This window comes from Anas acuta, chromosome 5 (assembly GCF_963932015.1).
Source record: "Anas acuta chromosome 5, bAnaAcu1.1, whole genome shotgun sequence".
Lineage (NCBI taxonomy): Eukaryota > Metazoa > Chordata > Aves > Anseriformes > Anatidae > Anas > Anas acuta.
The window spans coordinates 6,114,600-6,127,464 of NC_088983.1; the positions used below are offsets into that span (position 1 = coordinate 6,114,600).

Here is a 12,865-nt window from a genome sequence, read left to right on the forward strand (position 1 = left end):
AGATTCAGAGTCACAGCTGTCAGTCTGGCATCTCCAGCAAGATTTTCTTCTGAGTAAAGGAAAATAGAGGGAGTGTTACTGAACTTCTGAATCTCATGTGTTTAGTCAGCTGCCACAGTAGTGACCAATGTTAGCAGTAAATCTGGAAAACATTCTATAGAACAACCAAATAACAATCTTGAAGACCAAATCTTTATTGCAGAGGTTTCCTGCACAAGGCCATAGCTCCCGAGCCTTTCATAGCCAAGCTCTGTTTGGGAAACCCAACCACATCCCATAGCAGCACAATAATCCTAGCCAGCACAGCCCTACAAGACTTGGTGGCTCCCCGCCTTACTGGCTGGGAGCCACTGTCTGACGGCTGAAATGGAATAGGAAAGATTCAAAATACGCTTTTTTATTTGTATTTGGAGCGTCAGTGTAGAGGTGGTGCCTAATGAATACTGACAAATAAGAAATTTACAAATAGAACATGAAGAGTTGGAGAAAAAGGGGGACAAAAACAGTAACAATATTCTAGAATAAAACTTTATATATTTTTTTTTATATTAAAGGGTTTTCCTTCTATTGACAGTTACTCTGCTTTGCTTTTGATGATTTTCCAGAACTGCACGTTACTTCCATCAGTAAATTCTCACCAGAAAAATAAAACTCATCACTGAGAATTGCTTTTTTTCTGTTAAGCTACAATCAGAAAACAACGTTGTGATGCCTTAATGATTTCGTAGATTGCAAAGTACTAGTATTTGTTTTTACAAAATGTCCTTGCTGTTTGAACATTGTTTTTAGAAACTATCAGGACAGCATAAATCTTCAGGCAAAGTGTGGCAGTTTGTTTAGCCCTTCTCAAGACTCCAGCAGAAAGCAAATTATATCAGAACTGCTGCACTTCAAGGATGCAGAACTTTTGCATACCATGTTCTTCAAAAGTCCAAAGTCTTTGTGACATCTTTCAGATAAATTCAGTTTGGATACAGGATACACTCTAGGTGTGCGCTTTTGATGATTTAAACATCATGTGATTATTAATCATAGCTACAGCACTGGCATTTTATGGAGTTCCCAATGGCACAGCTGCCTGAACAGATACCTACAGATGTCATCACACCAGGGTGTTGCAGCAATAGTTCTCAGAAGATGCAAAGCCTGCAGCATAGTCGTCCAGCTGGCTTTTGGATTCTAAAAATAGGTAGCGCCCAGTGGAGAAGAGATGGGGCAGGGCATGGGTACTTCACAAGCCAAGTACAAAAATCTGGCAAGTTCAAGATCGCAGTATTACAGGCTAAGCACATTAGTATGAAGATTTGTATTAGATCACCTCCGAGCACCATGGCTAATTAATTCATTTGAGCCATCTGAAAGTTAAGCACTCAGTCTAGGTTGTCATCTCAGCTTCTTCTGTAGTCAGAGAAACTGCAGGAGAGGAAAAGTCACCTCCAGCAGGCAGCTCGCTCAGCTGGCTGCAGACACCAGGGTAAGCACAGCAGCAACGCTGTCTGAAGGTGCCAGCCTCCTGCCACTGTTTCAAGGCAGCCTGGACAACAGCTTGACTACACGTCCATTATTTAAATGAGTATTACTAAGTGATACAAAACCTATTCCAAATAAAACATACATCTACAGTCTACCGTCTGTTTAGGCTGCAAAGTAACTTCAGATATATTATTTCCCATCTGTGCCTAATATTCATGGCAGGCAGAAGGAGAAAGAGTGAAGATAAATAAGGGAAGCTGAAAAAATAAGGCTCTCTGCTTTTCCCAACCTGTTGGGCAAACCAGAATGTGAGACACTGAAAGTAGTGCAGCTTTTTCGCTTGGGGGATCAAGAAACTGAAATCATGAAACACAACAATAAATATTTGCACTAGCTGTCCCCTCTTTAAAGAACATAAAAACTTCTGATAATTCATGTTTTTGTAATACAAAAAGTTTAACCAGAACTCTAACTGGCATTAAAACTAAAAGAATTAAAAGGAACAGTGGCAGTACCAACCTGTGGACTACAGCAGCTTCATACAGAATACGCCCAGTACAATGGGAACGGATCCCAAAAGGCAGTTACATCGCCACGTGGTCCCAGTAGCAACTGCAGCGCTCTGCTCTGGTTTTTAAGAAATGATGTTATGGAGAACCTTGATCAAAGCGTGGAACGCTTCTCAGGTGGCAGTTTTAGGGAATACATTGGACAAAATCATCTTCATGCCTGCAGTAATCAAGTGTACATAGTTGGATAATATCTATTATTTAGATAGATACTTTAAAATATTTTGGGGAGAAACATCCATCTAAATAGTTTTTAAAAGCTGGTTTGAAGCAGAAAAATATTCTTTAAAACACACATTGGAGCAGCATGTCATTTTAAATATGCTTTCTTAAGCTAATCAAAATTCCTTGTTCCCAACAATGAACAGTGATTCTTCTTAATAACCCAGGCATACCTGATGATGCAGTGCTGAAGGAGTTTCACAACAATTCTTGTTACTGTCTCCTCAACTGTGGAGCCAATGTTTCCAGTGACTACAGGTCCCAGTCATCTGTACCCAATCTTGATGTCTCACTAAAGGGAAAACGAAGAGTTGTATGCTGGGAGATGTAGCCTCATCAGCTACAAATACGCATAGAAATATGTTACTCACAACTCTGTTTTATCTTAGTTAAATGTGATGTTTGAATTTCTTGTAACTACTGATTACCATTGCTTGTACAACTGGCCAGGCAAAAGGAGCAAACTAAATACAAGTTACACTTTAAGAAAATACTGTTATAATTTGACTCCATCCAATTTCCCAAGAAAAACATAAAAAGAACAGGAGCAAACTCTCTGTTGTCATTCCATTCCTGTGGCTTAAATCTAGGGCATCACTAAAAAGCTAGGCCAGGTTTTTGTTCACTTATTTTTTAATGCAAAAACTGAGGTGCAGGTAACGCGAAATAGAATCCAATAACATCTGCAATTGCATATAATTCAAAGTGTTAGGAGAGATTTATTAAATCTGTTTTGTCCCTGTTTGTAGAGCAGGCTCATGACACACTGCTTTTCTGTCAAGACTGTTCCACTTTAACCACCAAGACAGCTCAGATTTAGAGATTTATTAAATCTCTCCTAACGCTTTAAAGGTAAAGTGTAAAAGAAGGATGAAAATTATTGAATTTATGTTTAAGTGCAGAGGTTCAAGAAGCATGACTGTATATGTACATCAGCACATGCATTCTGGAAAAAATCTGTGTAACCTTTACCCTGACTGTATATTGTAGAAGTGTTGAGGAAAAAAAAATGCAGTTTTTCATATCTGAACTGCATCAAAATTATAACTAATTGCCTTTGAATACCAAGAAATTTCAAATACCATTCATGAAGGTTATGAGAATTCTCTGTGACCTTCCAAAAATCTCCCCTTGAGGAATAGACTTCATATATTCTGCTCCCACCTCCAATATATTTTTGGAATATTTTGCAGTGAAGCTTCCCTAAAGGTTAGTTTAACAACTCACGGTGCATTTATCTGCAACTTCAAGGCCTGAAATAGTTCAAACAACATTGAGCACTGCTGAGTGATGTTCATGCTCGTGCTAACATGATTCGGATGAATGGAGTAAGATCAGGTCCAAACATACCATTCCCTCACAGTCAGCAATGGGAACTGGATATTTTGTATCACACTGAGACACAGTAAGTTAGCTGTTACAAAAAAACACTACAACCATGAGGTTTTGTTACAGTTACAGCTTTTCCAGCCCTCTCTGGGTAAGGCTTTTCTGGTTTTTTTAGGTCTTATCTGCACAAGAGCCCTCAATTAACTGCCCTCGGTCGCTGGCACGGGCAGGTTGAAGCTACACTGATTGTTACCTACAATGGCCAGAGGAAGCTAACCGGCAATTTGAGGGCTTTCCAAACATTCAGGGTAGAAAAACCTTCACATATGGCTGTGCGCTCCGGTTCCTGTCAAACATGGAAACCCACCAGGCAACCTCCCTGATTCTTCAGCTAAGCGCCCGCTTCAGCCATTCCTTCTCCACGGGCTCAAAACACCAGCCCGCATCCCTAACCCTCCCCTTCCAAGTAGTCCTTCCCACATCCACTCCACCTCTTAAAATCCTCAGCCCGGGGTTTAACCGCGGCTCGCTGGCATCAGCCTCACACGGCGTTCCCTGCCAGAGCCAGCCGGGATCCCACCTCCCCTTTCTCCTCCGCATGGCTCGCTAGGGGGGGGGTGGGCGGCAGGGCCGGCAGCTGCTCCCGGGGGCCGGGGGGCCCACGGCCGACTCCTCGCCGGAGGCAGAAGATGGGACAGGGCCGGGGAGAGGCGCCCGCGGAGGAGGTAGGGCCTGGGGGGTTATGAAACGAGCCGGGGGATCCAGGGCTCGGTTTTACCGGCTTGCAGTGAGGGGGGAGGCTCAGGGGGTCGGTGTAGCCGTGTGGGGGCAGCGCCTCAGGGAGCGCGGCCTCCCCTTCGCCTCAGGGCGGGGGGCGGCGCGGCCTCCCCTCAGGGCCTCCCCTCATGGCGGGCGGCCTCCCCTCCCCTCAGGAGGGCTTCCATCGCCTCAGGGCTGCCCCCTCAGCCCATCCCCTCCTCGAGGAGCCTCTCAAGGAGCCGATAACCCGCTCCCAGCGGCCGCCATCCCCTCCCCACCCCGCCGCCTCCCTCCCTCCCGCCCGCTCCTCTCCTCCCCGCTCCCCTCAGGGCTCTGATGACGTCTTCCCCCGGAGCTCGCGCATGCGCGCTGTGCGCGGCGCGGGGTGATGTAATACCACCCCCCCCTCCCCCCCCTCCCTCCCCTTTATCCCCTTTACATCCGGGCACCCCGCGTGCGCGCTCCCGCCTCCCCCCTCTCTATTCCCCTGCAGCGTGCGCGCGCGCGGCGGCGGCGGCGGCCCCCGTTGCGGGGAGGCGCTGGGAGGGGAGGGAGGGGTGGGTGGTAAACGGGGAGCGGCGCATGCGCAGAGCGGAGCGGGGGGAGGCGGCGCGCGTGCGCGGCAGCGGCGGGGGGCGGCTGGGCGCGGGCACGGGGCCGGGGCCGGGGGGGAGCCGAGCGGGAGGGGCCGGGGGCAGCGGGGCCGCCATGAGCGCTGCGCTCCCCCTGCGCACCCAGCCGCCCTCGGCCTGCGAGTGAAGCGAGGCGAGGCCGGGCCCCTTCCTCCCTCCTCCTCCTCCTCCTCCTCCTCCTTTTTTTTTCTCCGTCTCCTCCTCCCCGCCGCGCACCTCGGGGAGCCGCCGGTGCCGTCCCCGCCGCGGCCCGGAGAGGGGTAAGTGGGGGCTAGGGGGGGGTCCTGAGGGGGATCTGAGGCGGCTCTGAGGGTGTGGGGGTCCCTGAGGGGCTGTGAGGAGGATGAGGAGGGGGAGGGAGGCGAGCTGAGGCGGCAGCAGCTCCCCTCCGCCCCCTCCCTGCTCCAGAGTTCATTTACCACAGGCTATAAACAGCCTCCTCGCCCGAGCCGTGGGGCACGAGGAAAAAAAAAAAAAATAATAAAAAAAACACCCCCTCAGCACCATAAGGGGTATTATGGATTTATAAAGCACCCGCCCCACCGAGGTGCGGGGCACCCAGGGGGTGCTGGCCTTGCCTCACAGCTCGCCCTCGCCTTGTGGGGTGGGAGAAGCTGGAGCCAGGCTTTGGGAACAGCGGCGGGGAGCAAAGGTTGGCGGGGAGCTGTGATCTGGCATTGAAAGCGGAGGTGAGAGGACGGTGTCCTCGGTGGAGAAGTTGCCCGGAGATGTGGGAGATAATTGGGCTCGGTGCTGTGTGCTGGAGCTCCCGTCTGACCCTTCTGTTACGTTACCTTGTGGTAGCCACACAGCTCTGGGGCTGGCTGCAGGTCAAAGGGATGTCTGCGACGTCTATCCTGATACGTATTTGTTTTCATTTCATACAGTTAAAACGTTTCAGGGTTGTGCCCCGCGTGTGGCAAAATTCTGTGGTTGCAAAACCAACCTGTGAGGAACTGCTTTGCCATCGAGCTGTACCTTTTGTCAAGGGAGAACTCGGTGGTGGCTCAGATGACCTGCGTGGTAACCTTAGGGCTGAGCATGCCATACCGAGGAATTTTTGATTTTTAATTCTTTCAAGAATTCATTCTTCTCAAAGAGATGCTGAGAGCTGTAGGTTGGAGGCTCTCTTCCCCAGGGGTAGGTGGCACGTTTTCCATGGGTTGCGATGGGGAACGTCAAAATAAGTGGAGTCACTTCGTGAAGTCCTGGTTCTAACTCGGTAACGCTTTGCTGAGCCTGTACACGCGCTGCTTAGGTGGCTGGCGAAGGATTAGTGAAGCACCAGTGCAATTAAAGACGACCGCTGTTACTCAGGACCCTGTGCGAATTGCCAAATTAACAGGAATTGAGCAAGTTCTACCCACATTTCTTCTCTGACAGCTTTGCTTTTAATGCTATTCATGGGTTTTCTATGAATAAGATCAGAGACAGAGGGAAGGGGTGGGGAAAGCACGGGTCAGGGAAGTTTTACATTTTCCCTGTCTGAGCAAAGGAAAGGTATTGAGGAACAACTTTGGTAGGTACAGCAGCATTTCTCACGGGGGCAGGGAGAGCTGCTCCTAAAGCTTTCCCCTCCAGGCCCGTATTTCTGGGCCTACATCTTGTGCAGGGGACTGCTGTAAAAGTAAAAGTCTTGCTGATGCGTTGTGCCAGTTATTAATGTTTTCCTCAGCCATATTCATCTGATAAAACCTCCTGATAAACGTAGCTTGTACTGGAAAGAGCTGGTCTTTACCCTCGCTCTTTTCTGGTAGAGCTGTGTTTTTCTAGGCCTAGCTCTGGTTAAAAAGGTTTAGTCCTTTGGTTGGTGGTTGTCTGGTAAATATTTCCCCTTGAGGTACAGCAGAAAACTATACCTGTTTTCCAAGTGCTTCGCCGAGTCTAGGTGAGCTCGAGATACTTTGTTGGAGCTGAGGAGCAGGGCTGGAAATGCCAAGGGACTGGTGAAGCTTGCAGGTCCAAACAAGCAGAACTCACTCGGTGCAATTTGAATTAAAGCAGTACACAAAAAAAGTCTTTTCTATAAAATTCAAGCTGGTTGCTTCTTATCTGGAGAGCAGCTTATACGGTGCCGTTGAGTCATTCTTGCTGAGAGGGCATTTTAAGAACTATCGTTAAAAAGCTTAGATATTTAACTTTGGCACAGTGTAATTTGCAAACTTATGTAACTGGTATGTTTTTGAATGCAGCTGTCAATAAGATCTCATTGCACTTTTCCCTTTTTAGTGGAACTGGGAATATAAAGCAGCTGCTTTCACGGGATGACCTACATACAAGTCATTTATCAACGGTATATCTCTTACTAAAATATTGACATTAATATTGGCTTCATTTTCACATATTGAAGCCTATGCTAATGTCAAAATATTTTTACATAATTGCGAGTTATTTACAAATAAGCAAGTTTTGGAATGGGAAGTGCTGTAAAATAGCTATTCAGTTGGTCTCTGCAGACCTCAACTCACTTTAAAGACTTTAATGATGTTTGAAGTCAAGACAATAGTGGCTTAGCAGAGCTGCACCTGAGCCATGCAACATTTCTTCATACTGTGGCACGTGGTTGTAATTGTTCTCCTCTCTTCTCTTAAACCATAGCTCACTTTTACTTTTTTTTTAAACGTTGGTGTATCTGTGTCATCTGTAGCTCTTTTTAAATGATGCAACCTATAGTCACGTTTATCCTTTTTGAAAATTCAGCTGTTTCTGGATAGTGTTTTGCTGTTGAAATCTTAACCCATATCTTTAGCTTTAGTCTTATGATCAATATTTCAGTTAAAAAAATATTAGGATAAGAATTAAACTTCTCTAAAACTTAAATAGAGTTAACTGTGATGCTCTTCATTGAAAGAATGACAAATTGCAAACTAAAGTTTACATCAAAAACAGGTAATGCCTGAAAAAAAAAGTGTTTTTAAGATCCAGGGAACATACATAAAATGTAGTTTAAGAGCCAGTGCCTAAAACAGTTGTTTCAGAAGGCTTCGTGTATTTGAACCATGATGTAGCAGGGATCAGAGTGGTGATAACATTATCTCTTTGTGGCTTTTTTACATTGCTCTTCTTCCTATCTGTCTGCGAAGGAACAATTTTAGATTTATCATGTTTCTAGAGTAAATCATTTAAATCTTAAGGTTTGCGAGAACATCTAGTCCAAGGAAATTGTAATCAGGGCAGAAGAGAAAAAAGCGAGATGCCATACTGAGGGAACAGACTGATTCTTGTTCCTGGATCGAGGTAGTATCCAGCTGAGTGCTGGAGGTGTTGAGGCAGTGCTATAAGGGCTGCTTTTCTGAATTTCTACCTACCAAACTGTGCTCCCTGTTAAACCACCTACGAAGTTAAAGATGTCTGTCAAGTTTCTTCTTTTTGCATTTCTCTTTGTGTGTTTAAACTGAACAGGCCTTTGTTTTACTGGGTGCTCGTTTAATTTTTTTTGTTGTTGTTTTCACATACCAGTAAAATTAACTAATGGATATTTCAGCTTGCTGCTGGAGTCTCCAGAACAGCGTGTTTATAAATATATCAAACAGTTGCTCAGATTTTTTAACAGCTCGTCTAAAAAGGTGTTCGTATGTGACCAAACCAACAGAATAAACACTTCCTTCATCTATAAATAATACCAACAAAGTACGCTTCCACTGTTTAGAGTGTAAACTTTGGAGCAGCATACTAGCACAAGAGCATCTCAGAGGGATGCAAAGGAAAAACAAAGCTGAGTAATCAGATTCCAGTGTTGAAATTCAGAGAAATGCTACAAGTTCACAGCTAGAGAAGTGCATTAATCTCTTTATCGCTAAAGTCTTAGTTCTTAGTTCAGGTAAGAATATTTTAATTGATTAAAATATCTTCAAATAGTTTGTAAAGCCCAGAAACTCAAGCGTAATGTGCCTTGTGCTCTGGTAGCTGCGGTTTAAATAAAGCAAAGCACTTAAAGGTCCTTACGCGCATTGGCGATGTGCAGCTGAATTATGTGGGACTGCGCAGATGCATGATGTAACCCTCATACTTACATGCCTTGCTGGATTGTGACCCAGAGGATGAAATGTGCTTTCATGTTTGGGTCTCAGCTGTAACTTGAAGGATTTTCTGTAGCTATGCGTGCAATTCATTTTAACTGCTGTCTGTGCTTTGGGTCTGGAGTTTGAATGCCAATCTGTATTCTTCTTGGCCGCGGATCGTGGCTATTTGTGCACAACACTCTGCTGATTTTAGATTAAGGAAATACCCTAAAATGCAGTAGCCATGAGAACTGTGTAATCTGTGCCTAAGCTGTTTGTGTTTGGGGATGATTATAAGGAATTCACCAGTTGTCTGCGAAGTTACATAAACCCAATCTTTAGGAAGGGGTGCAGAAAGCAGGGAAATGTGGGCAGGTAAGCAGTTAAGTGTTAAGCTGAAGGAACGTTTCATGAAGAAAGAATCAGTTTATATCAATAAATAATTCTCTGATTCCCCTAATCAAATATCTTAAGTATTTGGACAGACCCTTCTTACAGACCTTGTATTCCTTCTGTCTGTAGGGAACCGTTCTGGGGCTGCGAAGTGAGGCCCTTTAAGCTCAGGAACTGCTGGTTTTCACACTGCTTAGATGTTGAAAAACAGGAGGATTGTACAGTGTCCTAGTTTGGTGACCAGGATATTTAGAGTTGCAACAGGCTCAGGTTTGGACTCAGAAGAGCATCACCTCACTGTCTTGGCCATCAAAGGCAACTCCATCAGCTCTGGCTGCGCTGCTGGTACCAGGGCTGAGCCTGGCAGTTGGTTGGACCCTCAGAGAAAGCCTTCTGTCCCAAAAATTAATAAGGACTACAACAGGGCTATTTTTTTCCCCTTAGATTCTTTTTTTCCTATTTTTAAATTGTCTTGATGGGGGGGAAAAAAAAAAATCTACTATTATTCCATCAGTCATTCTCTATCTTTTTTTTTTTTTTTTTTAAACAAGATAGGAATGCTGGGGATGTCAGGGCAACATGGCTTTGTAAATAAAAGCTCTTGGCGTGTACAAATGAACAAACTCCAGCTTTTCCTAAGCTTTGAGGATTTGACTTCCAGGTCTTAATGTGCTTCTGGCATAGTTTTGATGTAATTTCCTTGCAAGCAAAGCCAGGTTACAGCTGTGTACTTCAGAACATTTCCTATTTTATTCCCATTTGATTCTCATGTGTAGTCAGCAGGTTTGATGTCCCGCGTGCTGCTTTTCCTATATCCTCACCAGAACTGTGGTAACATTGCTGTGATGGGAACCGCAAATATTTTCTCGTAAAACGAAGAGTCTGGAAAACTGCTTATGTATCTTACATTAAATAATTTCATAATAATGCTTGGCGAAGGAGGAGGTTTTGTGACCCTCATGGAAACATCTAATCATCAGGCGTGTACTGGCTGTGAACAGCTTGGGACATAAAGACTGAAAATTCGGAAGGAGATGGGTGGTGATTCCACGTGTTTGATTGTCTTTGGGTTGTAGGGAGCAGCAATAGCACAGCAGCCTTTGTGGTGAGGGTGTCAGTTAAACACTGCAAGAGCATTCATCACAGAAAGGTGGTGCGGTGCTGTAAGGGCTTGTCCTCAGCTACATCTCCATTGCCACCAGTGACAATTCGCAATTACGTTAACTATTCAAAAAAAAAGCGGCAGTTTCCTGAGTAGGAAACTGTTTCATCACAAGTGTGTGTGTGTAATTTTTTTTTCTATATTTCAGGAATGGTTCAATTAATGCATTTGATGTTTGGTCTTTTTTTTAATTACTGTTTTCAAGCCTCACTTTGTTTTTGTAGTCTCAGCGAATAATCCCATCAGGACCTCTTTCCATGCAGCATATTTTTCCTCGTTTATTTTAACACTTTAGCTAAAACACTGTGGGGTGCTGGGAGGGGGAGTCTGCAGTCGCTTGACTTTACTGCAGTGGCCTTTGAAGAACCTGAGCAGTCCTGGTCCTAATAAGCCATTCTGGGCTTGAGGTCCGTTACCAAGAATTTCATTTCCCTCTTTTGGGTAGCGGTGGCGAGGGCTGGACTCAAATTCTGCCTGATTCTTCTGAGTGGGGTTAGCTGAAGTTGATAAAAAGCAAATGCCGTCGTGTTTTGTTTTTCTTTCTGAGTCAGAAATAGCAGTGAAATAGTGCAGTTCTTCCACTAAAGAAAACATTCCTCGATGAATCTTCAGAATATCTTTCTGTAAATGGCAAATAGTGTTTGGTTGGTAATACTAGCAGGGAACAAAGCTGCTGAGACTTCAAGCTGTGAATGAGAGGTTGGAAGAATGAAGTTTTAAAGAACAGTTTTATTTAGCTGTTCCTTGAAGCATTTGATATGTTCAGGTCTGTTCAGTTCTTGGACTTTCTGAGGTTTATTTGTACTCCAGAATTGGATATTACGGCCACTGTGTCTAGGAAGGGGGTAATAGTACGGTGCTAGTGGCAATACTCTGTTGGTATTGGAAATAGGGGGAAAATTATAGTTCAACTTCATGACAATATAGCTCCAATTTTCTTATTTTTACTTGCTTGCCTTGCTCTTTGAGAGATTTTGAATTTTACTGCATCTTGTTTATTGAAACAAAATGAAGCAAGGGCTTTCTTTCTCCCAACTTCTGTCTGCAAAGACTGCAGCTTCCTTGGATCTCACAGTTCCTTTCTACAGTGCTTTCCTCAATGGGGCTTTGAATTTTGGCTGGAGCCTGCAGGAGTTTGTGTGCTCTTAACAAAGCGTTTGTTTAATCTCGGTGTCTAAAATGGGTGTCTTTTGTTTATCTTCCAACACATTTTAAATAAGAAATCTTTGGAAAATGTTGTATAACCAAAAAGGGGCTGCAGCTGAACACCAGCGGGGGGATGTTTTCTGATTATTAATTTCTTCAAGCAAGGACCTTGGGGTTTTCATTCTGTTCCTACTGCTCAGGCAGCAGCATATGATGGTGCAGAGCTAGCTCATTGATTTTCAGAGATTTTTTTTTTCATAGTGATTGGGCTGCTTGTACTTTGATACTGCTGCCGAGTGCTTTTTTCTTAGACTCTCCCACCTCTACTTTGAAGTACAAATGTTTAGAAATAATCAAGAAATTTCTTGGGGCCAAGAAATATTATTTATTTTTTCTGAGGATGCAAGTCTTGTTAGGATCTTGATGAGTGACTGGTACTTGTGGATGCAAGTTGTATCTCCTCTCAGAATCAATTTAGTGATTTTGCTATTCCCCACAGTGGTCCTAGTGATTCTGGGAAGAAGTTATTTTCTTCAGTAACTGACCACAGAGCAAAAGAACTCCATAAAGAAATGTTGAAGCTGCATCACCCTCTCTCTAAATCTCTGCAGGAACAATTTGTTAGACGAGTTATCTTTTTCCATGTTGAGGACTGTCTTTTTTGGAAAATCAGATTACAAACATCTTTCAAGAAAGTTTGGACCTCTGCCAGCACACATTCATGTTGAGAAGAACAGCTCCTCGTTTAACCTTGGAACAGGTTTGGTTGTCTGGAGAAAAGGCAGATAACAGCAGAAAAAGGTGAAAGGAGGCAGGGTGCTAGCTTAGGAATGGCTGCTTTCCATGTTCCAGAAGACTTTTGGAGACTTTACCAATCCTCTCCATAGTCCTACCATCACCTCCAACACAAACAACAAATGCATCGATGTAGGAAATCAAGTGGGATAAAATATTTTGCTATTTAATGTGAGGAGGCATTCAGAAAGGCTGTCAGCCCCTAGCATGAACGGCAGATTTTAACCCAAAGGGGAGTTATCTTTAAATAAATAAAAGCTCAATGAAATGGTTTATTAAAAAGTAGCCCAAAATCTTCATTTTATTTCTTGTCCTACTTCTTTTTTGGAGACAATTCACAGGTCTCTTTATTGGCCATCTATTCCTGCATTTGAAAGTAGATGT

At 44.3% G+C, this 12,865-nt stretch overlaps 2 protein-coding genes across 4 annotated transcripts in view; one reads left to right on the forward strand and one right to left on the reverse strand.

The window, feature by feature from the left end:
• Window positions 1-4,224, reverse strand: part of DHRS7 (dehydrogenase/reductase 7) — a 35,451-nt gene extending 31,227 nt beyond the window's left edge. The window contains exons 1-2 of the mRNA XM_068682466.1: window positions 4,085-4,224; window positions 2,438-2,556 (exon numbers count right to left, since the gene is read on the reverse strand). The gene's annotated coding sequence lies outside the window, so the exon portion shown is untranslated. The remainder of the gene's footprint in view (window positions 1-2,437; window positions 2,557-4,084) is intronic.
• The window catches only part of PPM1A (protein phosphatase, Mg2+/Mn2+ dependent 1A), a 33,829-nt gene continuing 25,141 nt past the window's right edge, over window positions 4,178-12,865 (forward strand). The window contains exon 1 of one of the 3 annotated variants that reach the window (XM_068682463.1): window positions 4,178-4,318. The gene's annotated coding sequence lies outside the window, so the exon portion shown is untranslated. Of the gene's footprint in view, window positions 4,319-4,960; window positions 5,245-12,865 lie in introns of those variants that run through there. The other 2 variants (XM_068682461.1, XM_068682464.1) reach the window with 2 other exon arrangements.